Source organism: Garra rufa, chromosome 4 (assembly GCF_049309525.1).
Source record: "Garra rufa chromosome 4, GarRuf1.0, whole genome shotgun sequence".
Lineage (NCBI taxonomy): Eukaryota > Metazoa > Chordata > Actinopteri > Cypriniformes > Cyprinidae > Garra > Garra rufa.
This window is the reverse complement of record NC_133364.1, coordinates 34,368,984-34,386,364: the sequence shown is the minus strand read 5'-3', so window position 1 is coordinate 34,386,364 and position 17,381 is coordinate 34,368,984. Positions and strand designations below refer to the sequence as shown.

General features: G+C 39.4%; 1 long non-coding RNA gene and 1 pseudogene across 1 annotated transcript; both read right to left on the bottom strand.

Moving 5' to 3' along the window:
- LOC141332898 (uncharacterized) overlaps positions 1–17,114 on the bottom strand; it is a 160,707-nt pseudogene extending 143,593 nt beyond the window's left edge.
- On the bottom strand, positions 98–2,580 carry LOC141333938 (uncharacterized). Its single transcript, XR_012355447.1, has 3 exons — positions 772–2,580; positions 608–682; positions 98–479 (listed from the first exon to the last, which is right to left on the bottom strand). It is a non-coding gene; the product is annotated as an uncharacterized lncRNA (long non-coding RNA).
- Positions 17,115–17,381: the final 267 nt, after the last annotated feature.

Genomic DNA, 17,381 nt, shown 5'->3' with positions numbered 1-17,381 from the left:
TTTGCAATAATTTTAAGTAGACCCCAGTAACAGCAAAGTTATAGCTTTATTTATATATTAAATGTGTATCAATGCAAAATACAAGTGTGCTTTAAAAATGTACATACACAACAAACAGGTGTTTGTGAAACATATGTAGAAAAAAAAATAAATATAAAAATATATTAACATTATAAAAAAGACAATGTGCTTTAAAACAAAGACAAAAGCTGTGGTGTCCATCTACTTTCTCTGGAGAACAGCTGCAGCCAAATTTGCAAAGACGGAAGCAAAAGCCTCTGCTTCCTTCTCTCTCTGGGACATCTCTTCCCGTCTGAGTTGCGCCTCATAATCCAGCTCCTGTCTTCTCATCATCATTTCTTTATTCATTTCTTCGCGTCTTAACTCACGCTCTTCTTCCAGCTGTTGCTGTGTTATGTCGCGCATGCACTGCAAAAACTCCCTTGAGGCCAAGTTTGCTGCTTTGCGTTTGCGACTTTCTAGAAATAAAAAACAGAAAAGGAACAAAAAGCGTGAACAACAAGCTCCACATCTGGGAAATACTTAAAATTCAGGTGTTGTGAGATCTGTATGGTTTCAGTCATCTACTTAGTACACTCCAAATTACCTGGCCTGGTTCTTTGTGGAATCATATGAGATCCTCCTCTGATTGTTGTAATGTCTTGAGGAACGGCGTGCCTCTCTGTAATAAATATGCAATTAGGATAAAGTGCTGACAAGAAACATACAAACATAATCATTCTTGAGTGGAATTTGTCTATAGTAGCATACCAGGTGTAGATGTTAGCAGCGGAGGTGTAGATGGTCCCTGCTCAACTTCAGATTCCAAGAAATCGCTCTGTGATTCCAATTCTAACACACACACAAAAAAAAAAAATCATAAATACATACACATGCAAGTCCATCACCAGCAATATTTTAACTGTTTTGCAAGTAACGTTGCTAGCAAGGTAAATTCACTCACCGGTTGTTGTGGCTGCCCTCGTATCACGCGTGGTCTCTCCACTAACGGAGGGTCGGTGACCCAGCACACCATCCATTATATCGAACCACGGAAAGGACCTTCTCTGGGCACCGCTTTGTCCATTGTGCGTTTTTATGGCTTTGTACTGCGCCCGCAATTTCTTCAACTTGTCTCGAACTTGCATTGTGGTGCGCTGGATATTCAGCTTTGCGAGTTCAGCTACGATGTATTTTATCACGTCTTCGTTTCTGCAGACGCCGTCAAACTGCCGTTGTACATTGTCCTCGGCCCAAATACTTAGAAGAGCCCGGGTATCTTCCGCAGACCAGTACTGACGATTCTCCATTGTACGTTTCTTAGTTCTTTGCAAGACGTAATACAGTGAAATGCGCATCTTACCGCAAACACAATATTTTACCTGACTACGAGCTTACCGGACCTTTGCATAAACTCCGCCTTTCACTTTGACCACGCCTCAAGCCGCGGCTGGCCCGCTTTGGCCCAAGGTTTTCGTCGGGCCGAAAAACCCGGGCCATTGGCCCTGAGGAAGCACCGACGAGGCACGATCAGGCCCCGGAAGTGACAGTGGAAACGCGACTGGCTCTGGCACGCACTAGCACGCCCGCTTTTGGCCCGACAGTGGAAACACGGCTATGGATACATGTACATTTCTATATAACTGTATGTGGGACTGTATGTCTGACTAAGGAGAGTGTATCTCCCTGCATTCCTGTAGGCTGTAAAGAGTCTTATCTTGATGGTGGGAGGATGAGTTGGATAGTAACCAGGGGTTGGATTCACGAAACATTCTTAAGAAGAAATTTCTTCTTAACTGCCATTTTCTTCTTATTTTTTAAAATAAGAAAAAAGTTAAGGATATTCTGTATTCCCAAAAAAATAATCTTAAGAATATTCTTATCTTTTTACTTGAGATTGTTCTTAAGAAAAAAATTAAGAAAATTCAAATTCTTGAAAAGAATCTTCTTAAAAACCATCGTAAATAACTTCTTAAAGTTAGGATAGCCCGAGACTTGTCTTAAATCCCAAATAGTTAGAATTATTTAATTAATTTATTGGGTTATTTCAAATTAACTGTTATATTTAAGCATTGCAACACTACTAGCTACATATAATATATATTAGGACTATTAATAGAGATGAGCACGAGTTCACTGAAGTGACAGCAATGACTGATAATGTAAACAATGATCGTCATGATTAGCCTATGTATGACCCTACAAAACTTAGTAGCAACTCTACAAAATCGAGTCAGATAGGGAGATTTAATGAAACATTATTTTTTTTATCTTACTTGGCCGAAAAATATGACATAATCTTTGGCCGTATTTAGCGTATATGTGCAGGACGCGTTTGCTGTAGCAGCGCACACACATACCAGAAGCGTTCATACGGACGAGGGAGCAAAAACAACACAAAAGTGAATAAAACGGACCGCCAAAGCTTAAGCAAGACCCTTTAAAAGTAAAGGTTTTAAAAACACGGTGCATTAAAAACATAAAGCCGAGCGCCAGTCAAGGTTGTGACGAAAATAGGCTACGCGCAGGGCCGTGCAGACCTTTTGAGGGGCATGTGCTGAAACTGAAAAAAGGGCACCCCCCAACACCTCCACCATCACCAAAAAAAACAAAAAAACCTTATATTTAATTAGTATTAATAACTTATACAGATAATATATACATGCATCAGCACATTCAGCAGATAATATATATAGCATAAAATCAAAAATTTCTTATAATATATTTTACCTGGCTAGCTGACAAGGATCACTCGGTTGCTTTGTGTCAAACTCAAATGCAGTTACACCGCGGGTTTTTGACCAGCGAATGTGTGCAATTTGTCCATCATTAAAACGACGACATCACACCGGTGTGGTGATGCAATATATGAACCTTTATAGACATATTAGTGTTTATTTCGTAAAGACAACGTTGCACTTATTCGAACAACAAGATATTTTACCGTTACAAGACGAAGACATTCATCTGCTTCTGCTCTATGACTCTGACTGATGTGTGCTGTAACCTAAGCTCCTGATGCTCAGGGGGCGGGGTTGTGAAGTTTGACTGACAGTTTGAGCGGTTCTAAGAGATGCGCTTTTTAATGCCTTTAATTGGTTAAATATTTGTTAAAACGACGTAAAGGGTTACCAATAGCATTGATTTATAAAAAAAAAGCTCCCCCCAAAAAAGGGCACTTCTGAGTGTAATTACAAAAAGGGCATGTGCTCTGCACAGGTTGACCCCTACCTGTGCACGTGCCTGGCTACGCGTGCTTATGATTATTAGGATAATCTGCAAAAAAGACGTTGGAGTGTTTCTAAATGCGTCTTCAGCCATGTATTCACTCAGATAGATGTATCTTTTTTTTCTTAAGAAAAAAATTAAGATGTTCTTAAGAACAGATTTGAGAACTTCTTAAGATTTTTTTCAAGAATTGCACTTAAGAACATTCTTACGCACTTCTTAGAATTTATTTCTTAAGAAGATATTCGTGAATCCGGCCCCAGGTCTGGCTCATAGCAAATAGGTGTTAATCGCAGATCGAGGGAGAAGTTATTTAAAGAATATAACTAATTATTTCATGTCTGATGTGCTCCATGCACTACACACTTAAAGGCCTGTTCACATCACGTCTACCAAGCCAAAGCCTTCTCACGTCATGTCTTCTGTTCCAAGGCCTGTTCACACCATGTCTTCTGCTCCAAGGCCTGCTCACTCCATGCCTGCCGCTCCAGGACCTTCCAGAGCCTGTTGCCAAGATGGCTGCCACGCCAGAGCCTGTCACCATGATGGCCGCCACGCCAGAGCCTGTCGCCAAGATGGCCACCATGCCAGAGACTGTGCCCAAGATGGCCACCACGCCAGAGACTGTGCCCAAGATGGCCGCCATGCCAGACCCACGCCAAGCCATGGTCTTGAGGCCAGAACCAGCCCACATCAAGTCTGCTGTTCCTGTCAAGTCAAGTCCCGTTACGGCTGCTGTTCCTGCCAAGCAAAGTCATGTTACAGATGCTGTTCCTGCCAGGTCAAGCCACGTTACAGCTACTGTTCCGGCCAAGTCAAGTCAAGACACAGCACTTCCTGAATCAAGTCGAGACAGAGTTTCACTTCCTGAGGTCAAGTCAAGACACAGCTTCACATCCTGAGTCAAGCCAAGACACAAGTTTACATTCTGAGGCAAGTCAAGACACACCAACACTCCCAAAGTCTAAACAAGATACAGCAGCACTTTCAGAATCACGTCAAGACACAGCAGCACCTCTTGAATCACATCAACCCGCAGCTGTTCCAGCTAAGCCAAGTCAAGTCACAGCTGTTCCCCCAAAGCCAAGTCAAGTCACAGCTGTTCCCTCAAAGCCAAGTCAAGTCACAGCTGCTATTCTCCATGTGTCAAGCCAAGATACAGCTGTTGTTCTCCATGAGTCAAGCCAAGATACAGCTGTTGTTCTCCATGAGTCAAGCCAATATACAGCTGTTGTTCTTCATGAGTCAAGCCAAGATACAGCTGTCCTCCATGAGTAAAGCTAAGTTACAGCTGGGTTGTCTATGTTAAGCCAAACCACAGCTGATTTCCATGAGCTGAGCCAAGCCAAGTTACAGCTGATTTCCATGAGCTGAGCCAAGCCAAGTTACAGCAGATCTTCATGAGTCAAGCCAAGTTGCTACTGTTATTCCAGAGCCAAGTCACGTCTCGCCCGAGCGTCCAGAGCCAAGACATGTCTCGCCCGAGCGGCCAGAGCCAAGTCACGTCTCGCCTGAGGGGCCAGAGCCACGCCATGTCTCCTTTGACCTGCCAGAGCCACGCCATGTCTCGTCTGACCTGCCAGAGTCATGCCATGTCTCGTCTGACCTGCCAGAGCCCCGTCATGTCTTGTTTGACCTGCCAGAGCCACGCCATGTCTCGTCTGATCTGCCAAAGCCACGCCATGTCTTGATTGCAAGTGTAATGGACCCTCCTTTGACGTCAGTGCGGGCTGCAGGCACACCAATAGAGCCGACACTCCCAAGCCAAGCAAGCCAGAGCCAAGTCACGTCTGAGCCAACGTCAATGGCAGACTGTGGAGTAGTGGAAGCCATGGTGGGGCCGGCAGAGCAGGAAGCCTAGGCGGTGCAGGCAAAGCAAGGGAGCCTTGGTGGTGCAGGCAGAGCAGGAAGCCATGGCGGAGCAGGGAGCCTTGGCGGTGCAGGCAGAGCAGGAAGCCATGGCGGAGCAAGCAGAGCAGGAAGCTCTGGTGGTTCAATAGGCCATGGCTGATTAGGGAGCCAACGCTCCCAAGCCAAGCAAGCCACGCAAAACTGCTCCCAAGCCTCACACCTTCCAGCCCGATGGGCATTAACCACTAACCACTGCACTGCCTGTGATGGCCATTGCCATTTTAAGTGTGTGGGCTGCACACTGCATTCCAGAGGCCTCGTCTGTACATGAGTCTATCCACGATTCTGCTCTAGAGACCTTGTCTGTCCATGAGTCTGCTCCAGAGACCTCGTCTGTTCATGAGTCTGTCCACGAGTCTGCTCCGGAGGCCTCGTCTGTCTACGTGTCCGCTGCGCCAATGCCTCTTATGGAGGCGGCTTTCATGGCGGAACCCCCTGAGGAGGCAGCTCCCACTGCAGATCCTCAAAAGGGGGTACTACCCATACGTGAACTCTCTTGTCTGCTCAACCACTGTCAATGTACCTGCTCTACCATGGCTACCCAAGCTCCCTGATCCACCATGGCCTCCTGAACTGTCTGCTCTGCCATGGCCACCCAAGCTCCCTAATCAGCCATGGCCTATTGAACCGCCAGAGCTTCCTGCTCTGCCTGCAACACCAAAACTTCCTGTTCTGCCTGCTCCGCCAAGGCTCCCTGCTCTGCCTGCTCCGCCAAGGCTCCCCCTGCTCCGCCATGGCTTCCTGGTCTGCCTGCACCAACTAGGCTTCCTGCTCTGCCGGCCCCACCATGGCTTCCACTACTCCACAGTCTGCCATTGCTTCACGGTCCAGGCCCACCTCCGCTTTATGATCCAGGTCTGCTATTGCTCCATGGCCCAGGTCCTCCAAGTTCCCACTGTCTGCCACTGCTTCACGGCCCAGGTCCTCCAAGTTTCCAATGTCTGCCACTGTTCCACGGCCCAGGTCCTCCAAGTTTCCAATGTCTGCAACTGTTCCACGGCCCAGGTCCTCCATTGCTTCACTGTCTGCCACTGCTCCAAGGCTTAGTTCCTCCAGTGCCCCACTGTCTGCCTCTGCCCCAAGGTCCAGGTCCTGACTCTGAACCTGTTCCCTTGCATGGACCTGGCCCACCGTCCCACCCCCTGTTTTGCCTCTGTTCCCCCACCCTCCTGGACTGTTATTGTTTGAGTGCCAGGAGTCGCTTCTGGGGGGGGGGGGGTTCTGTAACGGGGGGGTTCTCGCTCCCTCTGCTGCTTCATGGGTAACATCCTGTTTGGTGGCCATTTAAGCAGGGCCTTGCAAAGTATTGTTTTGCTGTAGCGGACTCTACCAAGCATTTATCCTTGTTTTCACGCCATTGCCATTGCTCTGTTTTGTTTCATTGTCATAGTTTTGTTTCATAGCCATAGTTTTACCTTGTTTCACTGTTTTGTTTGTTATTTTGTTACTTTGGACTGCCCTCTTGGATTTTGACCCACGCCTGTATTTCTGGATTACGCTTTTGTCTTGTCCCGGATGTTACTGTTTGCTGGTATTTGACCCTGCCTATTTTGACAACAATCTGTAATAAAGCTCACATTTGGGAGGGTGATCAAACAGAGGGTGATCAAACAGGCTGCAGTTTTGAACATATTGCAGTATTTTTCATTTTTCAGTTCCCACATTCTGCTGACTAAGACAAGTTTGAATACGAGTTATGAACAACAGATGGTGATGGTATATAAGGTATTATACTACAAGGCCATTGAATGCTTGAATCTGATTGGCTGACAAAGGTTCTAGATGTGTGCATTATTCAGGGAAAAGCACTGCAAACGTAGTTCCAGGCTACTTAACCGCATTACATGTCTATATCAATTCGTCACACGATTTCAGTTATTTCAAAGTAACCAAAACCCACAACGCTATTGGCCAAACAAATAAACAAATAATTAAGGGCTCATATTAAAGAGCTGATTTTATAGTTAAGTCATGGTCATAAACTCCACATTTTAGAGTAAAAAAAAAACTTGTTTAATCTTTCTAATCTCCTAATACTCCTAATTTCATTGTATTTAAAAAAATACAAGGACAATAAAGGCTTTTAATTCAATTCCATTTAAAAACTTTATTTAGATATTTTAAAAAAAGTCCTAAAACATCATGGCTTTCAACAATTAAAGCTAAAATATTTTTTTTCTTATGCAAATACAATGAGTTGACCACAAATGTTAATAAAATATAACAAGTAAAGATAATATATTAATGAAAAGGTAACATTTAATTATGACTCAAAATGATCATTAACTACTGAAAGTAAAAGTGAAAGCTAATGAGATTGATCTCTCTTCTACTAATTTACAAGTAGGGATGGGTATACATATACAGTACATACCAGACCAGTATGTGTAAACTTGCCAGAGATATACACAAAAAAACACAACTGATTTTTTTTGCATGACTGTATATAGCAGATGATTGAATAAAATGTTTTCCACATGCAGTGCAATGATATGGTTACTGTCCAGTGTGGATCCTCTCATGTTTTTTCAGATATGATGACTGACTAAATCTCTTGTTGCAGTGTGAACATATATAAGGTTTCTCTCCAGTGTGGATCATCTCGTGTGTTTTCAAATGTTCTGACTGACTAAATCTCTTGTTGCAGTGTGAACACTCATAAGGTTTCTCTCCAGTGTGGATCATCTCATGTGTTTTTAAATGTACTGACCGACTAAATCTCTTGTTGCAATGTGAACACTTATAAGGTTTCTCTCCAGTGTGGATCCTCTCATGCGTTTTCAAATGTTCTGACTGACTAAATCTCTTGTTGCAGTGTGAACACTTATAAGATGTCTATCCAGTTTGGATCCTCTCATGTGTTTCCAAATCTACTGACTGACTAAATCTCTTGTTGCAGTGTGAACACTTATAAGGTGTCTATCCAGTGTGGATCCTCTCATGTGTTTCCAAATCTACTGACTGACTAAAACTCTTGTTGCAGTGTGAACACTTATAAGGTTTCTCTCCAGTGTGGATCCTCTCATGCGTTTTCAAATGTTCTGACTGACTAAATCTCTTGTTGCAGTGTGAACACTTATAAGATGTCTATCCAGTGTGGATCCTCTCATGTGTTTCCAAATCTACTGACTGACTAAATCTCTTGTTGCAGTGTGAACACTTATAAGGTTTCTCTCCAGTGTGGATCCTCTCATGAATTTTCAAATTTACTGACTGACTAAATCTCTTGTTGCAGTGTGAACACTTATAAGGTTTCTCTCCAGTGTGGATCCTCTCATGCGTTTTCAAATGTTCTGACTGACTAAATCTCTTGTTGCAGTGTGAACACTTATAAGATGTCTATCCAGTTTGGATCCTCTCATGTGTTTCCAAATCTACTGACTGACTAAATCTCTTGTTGCAGTGTGAACACTTATAAGGTGTCTATCCAGTGTGGATCCTCTCATGTGTTTCCAAATCTACTGACTGACTAAAACTCTTGTTGCAGTGTGAACACTTATAAGGTTTCTCTCCAGTGTGGATCCTCTCATGCGTTTTCAAATGTTCTGACTGACTAAATCTCTTGTTGCAGTGTGAACACTTATAAGATGTCTATCCAGTGTGGATCCTCTCATGTGTTTCCAAATCTACTGACTGACTAAATCTCTTGTTGCAGTGTGAACACTTATAAGGTTTCTCTCCAGTGTGGATCCTCTCATGAATTTTCAAATTTACTGACTGACTAAATCTCTTGTTGCAGTGTGAACACTTATAAGGTTTCTCTCCAGTGTGGATCCTCTCATGCGTTTTCAAATGTTCTGACTGACTAAATCTCTTGTTGCAGTGTGAACACTCATAAGGTTTCTCTCCAGTGTGGATCATCTCATGTGTTTTTAAATGTACTGACCGACTAAATCTCTTGTTGCAATGTGAACACTTATAAGGTTTCTCTCCAGTGTGGATCATCTCATGTGCTTTTAAATGTTCTGACCGACTAAATCTCTTGTTGCAGTGTGAACACTTATAAGGTTTCTCTCCAGTGTGGATCCTCTCATGTATTTTCAGATATGATGACTGACTAAATCTCTTGTTGCAGTGTGAACATATATAAGGTTTCTCTCCAGTGTGGATCATCTCATGTGTTTTCAAATGTACTGACTGACTAAAACTCTTGTTGCAGTGTGAACATTTATACGATTTCTCTCCATTGTGGATCCTCTCATGTATTTTCAGGTCTCCTGACTTACTGAATCTCTTGTTACACTGTGAACCCTCATGAGTGTGGATCCTTTTATGCAGTTTTAAATAAGTTACTGAAATAAAAATCTTTTGACACTTGGAACACATGCATTCTCTCACACCAGTATTTATATTCTCATATACTTGCAAACTTTGTAGACGCCAAAAACTCTTACCACACAAATGGCATGAATGTGGCTTCACCTTTGTATGAACTTTCAAGTGTTTCCTCAGACCTGAATCTGCTAAATACACTTTACCACATTGATCACATGTGTACTGCTTCTCTCTAGTATGGATGTTCATGTGCTCCTTAAGGTTTGATGAGCGTGAAAAAATCTTCCCACATTGATCACAAGTTAAACATTTCTCTGCTCTTTTCTTTAAATCTTTCTGTTTGACTTGAGAGCAACTCAATGGTTTTTCTCCAGTTTTGAAATGATTTTTCTCCCCAACTTCACTTGATTCTTCATTCTCCTCTTTTTCTTTAATCAACTCTGAAATAAAAATTAATAATGGTTAATTTTCAGTAACTTGTTACAAACTGAAAAACATGAACAAACTACCATTTGAGAGCAGAGCCAATAAGTCCTACAGATGGTGGCATCAGAAGCAGATTGGGTAGAGCTGGTGTGTGGGATATCTAAAATAATGATCATTTAAAGTAGAGATTGACCGATATGGGTTTTTCTATAACCGATGCCGATGTTTAGAGGTCAGGGTCAGCTTGTGGCCGATATGTGTTACTGATTTTTGGCCGACATTTAGGGTCGATATCTTGAAGTTCTCCTCTTTATTTGCATGCTAAAATTTCACACTAATAATAAGTGGATGCACAACATCTCTAAACTTAACATCATGAACACTGACTTGAACCATCTCTCGGAACTTAATTTTGTGCACTGCACAGTATTAAAATAAAAGATTTAACCAAAGTTAACCAAACAAATCAAACTGACCAAGTATTAAATATATAAAACAGATAATATAAAAACCTTTCAATCTTATACTTAATATTAAATTAATGTTTTAAATATAACATTTTGAATACAGAAATATTAAATGATTTATATAACTGCAAGGATCTGCCAGCAGGTGGCAGCAAGACACTGATTTATTACTAAATCATATCATTCATTTGATTCGTTCAAACAGCTGATTCATTCCTGAATAAAGCAAGTGACTGTCTTTATGTATGGGAAATTTAATCATTTCGCTAGATTCGTTTAAAAATGCACGTTCATTCATAAACGAAACAACGCTGTTTAAGTGGAGATGCACAGCGGCTCAGTTGTGACTTGTTTCAGACTACTTTTGATAACAAAAGCGAGCAAAATCGTACTTTTGACGATGAAATAAAGCAAAATCAGGCAATAGTGTAATCCGCCCGCGTCCCACCTGCTAACCGCACACAATCTTCCCATTACAATTATTCTAATTCCTAGTTTTGCATGATAATATGATGAATGGATGGTTAATTTTAACAGCTGATCTGCACATCGCTGCACACTTGTATAGGGTTTTAATCATGCTTTTAATTCAAATCCATGCTGAAAAAATTACGTTTACTGACATCTGGATGTGACCATAGGTATAATCTTTCAGTATCTGGGGTGACAGAGAGGACGAAGAAGGCGCAGACACATCAGGTGCAATCATCAAAATATATTTAAATGAAAGCTGGCGCCATGGTCCTCACTACATAACTCAGGTTCAGATTTTAGAAAATGTAGTTCATTTTTGCATTATTATTGATTAAACTCATCCACCCGTGACCCACCCACAAGTAATTAGAATGCATTTGTTTATTACCCGAGCCGTGGATTATCCGCAGCACCCGCGGATATAACCACAATCTGTGCATCACTGTCTCCGAGCGGGGTGGAGTAACGTAGCCCTAAATCACAACGCTGCATTGTTTGTGAGAGCTGCCACCTCCTCCACCTCAGTGAAATTCTCCAACTCAGATACAGGAAAAATCAAACAGAACTTATAACACTGGGGCTAATATGTTAGCAAGCAAGCTGCTGATAGTTTTTGACTACAGTTCTTTACAGTTAACTGCAAGTAAGGGAACCTTCAACCAGCTGTAGCATTATGCCAGTTCCTTCTACGTTATTCATTTTTTCTTCCACTAAGTGAAAGCAACACTTCATAGTTTACTAGAAATATATAGTAAATATATGGCCATGGGACTTTGAAATATCAGAATAGAAGCCTTACCTTTATCTCTCAGAACTGTTATTGAATCTTACAATATAACACCAATAACAAGGAGCTGCCCACGGATGTGCCTGACTTTAAATTGGCGCTACTAAACACGGATATCGGCCGATGCCGATCAGAGATGCTCACAAGTCTCTGAGCTAGAGTCCAACAGAACACAATACAAGGGTTAAACAAACGCTCATTTATATTTCATAAGGAAGACAGACAGTCGTATGTTAGATTGTAACTAAAGCAAGAAGCAAGCTAACGGTAGATGGTCAATGCTGAGCTAAACACGTTTAACGTTACTGAGCTATCAGGATGCGTTTTCAGATGCCTGATAAAATTAGATGTGGTTGAGCCTGAATCTTTTATCCTCATCAGTGATGCGCGGGTTGATCCAAAATAAGCGGGTGCCTGCGGTCACCAGCGGTTACGAGTCATCCAAAAATATTTTGAATGATTTTCAGGTCGCGGTCGGTCGGGTCATTTGAAATAAAGATGCCAATTAAACCTTTGTAATTTATATAGTACTAGACACAATTTTCTATGAAATACATAGACCTACACTTTATTGGCTGAATAATATTTACCTTTTGAATGTTGAGTGTTATTAACTGTTGAATAAATGCTGATGCGGGACAAAATGCCCGATTTCCCAACACGTTGAACTGAGCAATGCCATTGTACCATTTTAATAGGCTACTTTTAAACGCATATAGCTCAGTAATGTCAGTTTTATGTATTTTCTGAGAGGGGTGGGATTTTTGTTGGGAAAGTCGGGGGACAGACGCACACTTCGATTAGACTAGATAAACACATGCAGCATCTTAATTGTTAAGAAAATGGTAGCCTATTCCTAATAAATGTCTCAAATTTTTTGATTATGTCCAATGCTTCTCTTTCTTTTCGGAATTATTAGACACATTTCACTATGTTTTTTTTAAATGCCTAGGTCTGTTTAATTTCCTTAATTATAAAATTTCTAGCATTATTTTTAAATGTTTATTCAAGCAATAATTATCTCATGCTTGTTTAAAACCAGGGATTAAAAACGAATTCCAAGTAAAAACTGTATTTTTTCTTTACATTTCCAGAGAGCGAAACGAACAAAATTAAACATTACTTAATAAATTCAAAGCACTATAATTTCCTTATTCACTTGATACAACTATTAATATATATAAAATAATATTATTTTGTCATATTGGTGATTCCTGAATTTCTATATAAAAACTTCATTTTGAAGTGCATTCGTTATGTTTGTATAAGAAAATTCGTTAACCCAGCCTATTAAGGTGATTTAAAATTCTTGATCATTTTTAGAAAAAGTTAAAAGTTAAGAAAAAAGGAATTAGCTTGTAGTCTATATATATTTAGGGCTACAGACTAATCTTTTTCTTTACTTATTACACTGTAGCTCGAAATAAAATAATTCTTGATCATATTTAACATTGGAGAATCACTGACATAATTTAGAGTACTTTGAAAACGAAACTATTTAAATCTGTATAAAGGAAAGACAAAATAAATCACAACAAGAACAATCTGTATTTTTCTTGTAATCAAGAACATTTCTTTTGACAAAACGACCTAATTAATGCCCAATGATGTTTTAAAGTGAACACATCTCCACCGCATAGCTGCATATAATCGCTGGTGTCAGTCACAAATATTAAACATGCGGGTCAGGAAACAGGTCGGTACAATTTACTTATTTTTTTTTATTTATTTATGTATTTATTTATTTTGCGGTCCGAGTTGCAGGCGGGTTGTTGGAAACGTCAGTCGGGTTCGAGTTGTTTATACATTGACCCGCGCATCACTGATCCTCATATCACATATTCTGCATTGAGCACTTCTTCTGTTTGGGCCATCTTGTTTGAAGTTTTTAAATCCAAAGCTAACAATGAATGGCACAGCAGTCGACATGTTTGTTCGTTGTCCTCTCATGTGTGGCGGCCGTGCCTAAAATAAAAAAAATAAATAAAAAATGTGTGGCCGTGCTTGCGCGCAGCAGATACGTTGTGTTACATGGGCAGGTAGGTAACGGAGGAAGGGGAATAACAGCGAGCTCATCAGTTGTTTCCTAAAAATAAACGAGTCCGAGTCGAGTCTGAAGTCTTTCGAGGACTAGTCTCCAGTCGAGTCTGAAGTCACTGTGTGTGCGACTTAAGTCGCACGTTCGAGTCCGAGTCTCAAACTCGAGTCCCCATCACTGATGCCGATATATTAAAAAATGACAAATATCGGTCATGAACCATCTGTTCGAAGGAATCAAATGAATGATATGATGCAGTAATTAAATCAGTGTCTTGCCCCCAGCTGCTGGCAGTTTATCTTTAATATTTCCGTATTTAAAAAAAAATAGATTTAAAAAATTAATCTCAACATGAATTTAGGAATTTGATTGCACTCCTGCCACCACTGAGCCTCATTGAACATATGAAAAGGTGAAAAAAATTCCCCTGTAAATTACTTTAAGGAGTCAAATTTTACCTCGTAATGGGAAGACAATTTTTTTTTCAGATTTTTGCATTATTGTTTAGAATGTGCTCCTAAAATTTTGACAAGTGCTCCTCACAAGAAAAGTAAGCGTAGAGCCCTGAGATAAGATTTGTGAAGCTGCAAAGCTTAAATTCTCAAAACAAAAGAGATATTTATTCTAAAAGTTAAGACTCAGCCACACCTCCCTAAAACAGCTTGTTCAAACACACCCCCACTTGTCCACATCACGGGTCGAGTAAATTAACGTATTACCACCCATATGAATATGAATCTGAATACGAAATGGAAGAAGGTATAACTTTACTGGAGGACTGTTTCCTGAACCTGGGAGAGCAGATTTCAATGCCAGATGTACACAAAGGGTTAAGGCTATAAAGTGGATCAATCACAATGTTGCAAGGACAGTCTGTGCTTCTGACCGACAGCTTCTAAGTATGTTTTCATATTTAAAGAAATCAGTACTGACTATTCAAACGCGAGTTTTGAGCAGTGTAGAGTAGTGCTTGTTGTTTCTCGTTCTACGTTTGCAAATGCAGACATGGTGTTATGTTTACATGGCGCAACAAAATGCATAAAAAGACAGTATGAGTCATTATAATCAATCATCTAGATCAAGAATCAATATAAACAATAACAACAAGCACTACTGCATTATAATGAATTGCATTATAAAAATCTTATAGTATGTTGTATCATCTCGTATCATCATGTATCAGATGAATGTGTAACATGACACATTTGTATTATCAGTTTGATTATTTTGATGGTACCCTTTAGACAGCTTTTGATAAGTAACTCTGCAACTGCATGACAGCTAGCAGTAATTATTATTAGTATTATGCTAAATATATTCTAACACCATACTTTGATGGTTCCCCAAAAGACAAACTGATATGTAACTTTCCAAGTATGTGAATCTTCTACCTAGCCTAACCTTAACCTAAGTCTACTAATACTAGACTAATAATACTAATAATCATAAAGGAGTGTTAGTTGACATGTAGTTGGAAAGTTGCTTATAGTCAATAGACTTGGGGACCATCAAAATAATACTGTTAAATTTAATGTAAAAAAATAAATATAAAAATGATATAATACATTATAAACTAAGTAGATTTAATATGCTTTCCATTGTGTCTTATAAATAATCATAATCTTAAAAGTCATAACCTCAAATACTCAAGTATTATAATGTATTATAGTTATAATATGTTATCATCTCATGAATAATCATAATAAGTATTTTTTTATATATATAATGCATTATGTATTCATTATAATGCCTTAAAAATGCCATAGTAATGTACTATGAATAGGGGCTTCATTGAAAATGTTACTGCCCCATATATACTTTTCAACAAACTGATCTGCTTTAAAGATTGTTTCTATTACAATTAACTAAATCTAAAACTGCTGTCAGTATTATTAAAGCTTATTATGAAGTATTTTGAAAGCCTGATGTACCACAAACAGTCAATAAAGATGAATGAAGATTAAACACCAACCTCCTTGTTCCACATGTTTTATTCTCAACGGTTCTGTTTCCTCCTGTTTTAATTTAAAAGGTTCTGGTTCCTCTTGTTTTATTCTCAAATCTTCTGGTTCTTCATGTTTTATTCTCAAAGGATCAGGTTTCTCCTGTTTTAATTTAAAATGTTCTGGTTCCTCTTGTTTTATTCTCAAATCTTCTGGTTCCTCCTGTTTTATTCTCAAATCTTCTGGTTCTTCATGTTTTATTCTCAAAGGTTCTGGTTCCTGTTTTATTCTCAAAGGATCTGGTTCCTCCTGTTTTAATTTAAAATGTTCTGGTTCCTCCTGTTTTATTCTCAAATCTTCTGGTTCTTCATGTTTTATTCTCAAAGGTTCTGGTTCCTGTTTTATTCTCAAAGGTTCTGGTTCCTGTTTTATTCTCCATGTTTCTAGTTCACTCGTGTTCTCCTCACTCTCCACTTTAATAAACATCTTCACAGCAGCAGATCTCAGTTCAGCTGATACTTCTCCAGATATTCCTGCTTGCTTCAAAACCTAGTCACAGCTGTGAGGATGAGAATATTACAGGTATTTACTGACCTTGATAAAAAAAAACTGTATTTTTACAGAAACTACATTTCTAACAGACTGTACTAAAACAGAATCACGACAAAACAACAGAGAGCGCAGTGAAACTAATCTTCTTCCTCTTAGGTTTAATGGTGTTTGTCAAACAGAAGTGTGTGTGTTAGTGCCACCCGCTGGACTGGAGCGTGAAGCGCCGAAAGGAGGGAAAATAATGCGGGGGAAATTACTTTGTTATAAGATGCGCTGTTTTTTTCTTTAAAAAGCCGTTCTGCACAAATAAATGAAAATGACTTAAAATTATAGACTCACATCATGGTATTGGGCATCAATCAACAGTTTTTGTGAGTGAGGATTAGAGGAGAAAAATACACAAAATATTAGTAAAAACAAAACAAAACAAAAAAACATATGCACAGTATACTGACCTGAATAAGATATTTCACATAAAAGACATAAATAAGTCCAAAAGAGAAAATGATAAAATTTTTTAGAAAAATAAAATAAATAAATAACCCCATTCAAGTTTACATCCACTTGATTCCTAACACTGTTCTTTACTAATTAATTCACAGCTGTTTTTTTCTGTTCAGTAAGTTCCTTGTTTGTCCTGAACAGTTAAACTGCCCGCTGTTCTTCAGAAAAATCCTCCAGGTCCCACAAATTCTTTTCAAATGTTCACTGTTGGTTTAGAAGGTAAAACTGATGCATTAAGAGCCGGGGGTGAAAACATTTTGAATATAAAGATCAGGGGGAAATTAAGTAAGCCTCTTTAATGTAAGTCTCTTCTGTAGCTACGGAAGGGCAGTACTGAATGAAAGAAATATAATTTTAGGTGAAATAAGAAAAATGTACACATCTTTAATGTGTTCAATAGTTTACACCCCTGGCTCTTAATGCAACAAGGGACTCACGAACAACTTATCATTAAACAAAACAAACTAAATAAAAATACAGCAGTGTAGGCTAAACAGTATTAAGAATCAAGTGTATGTAAACTTTTGAAGTGATATTTTAATAATTTTAAAATATTATTTTCTCTTGTGGACTATATGCATCTTTTATGTTAAATGTCCTGGTCAGTACAAAAAAATATGCATTTTGTGTGATCCCTCTTATTTTGGTAAAAAAAAAAAAAAAAACATTTTGCAGATCTTTTATCTAGTACATATTAGTACATAAAGTGTACATATTAGTACCCAAAAGGTACTGCGGCAGCTTTTGCGTTTCTCACTGAGAGTGTTGTGTATGAA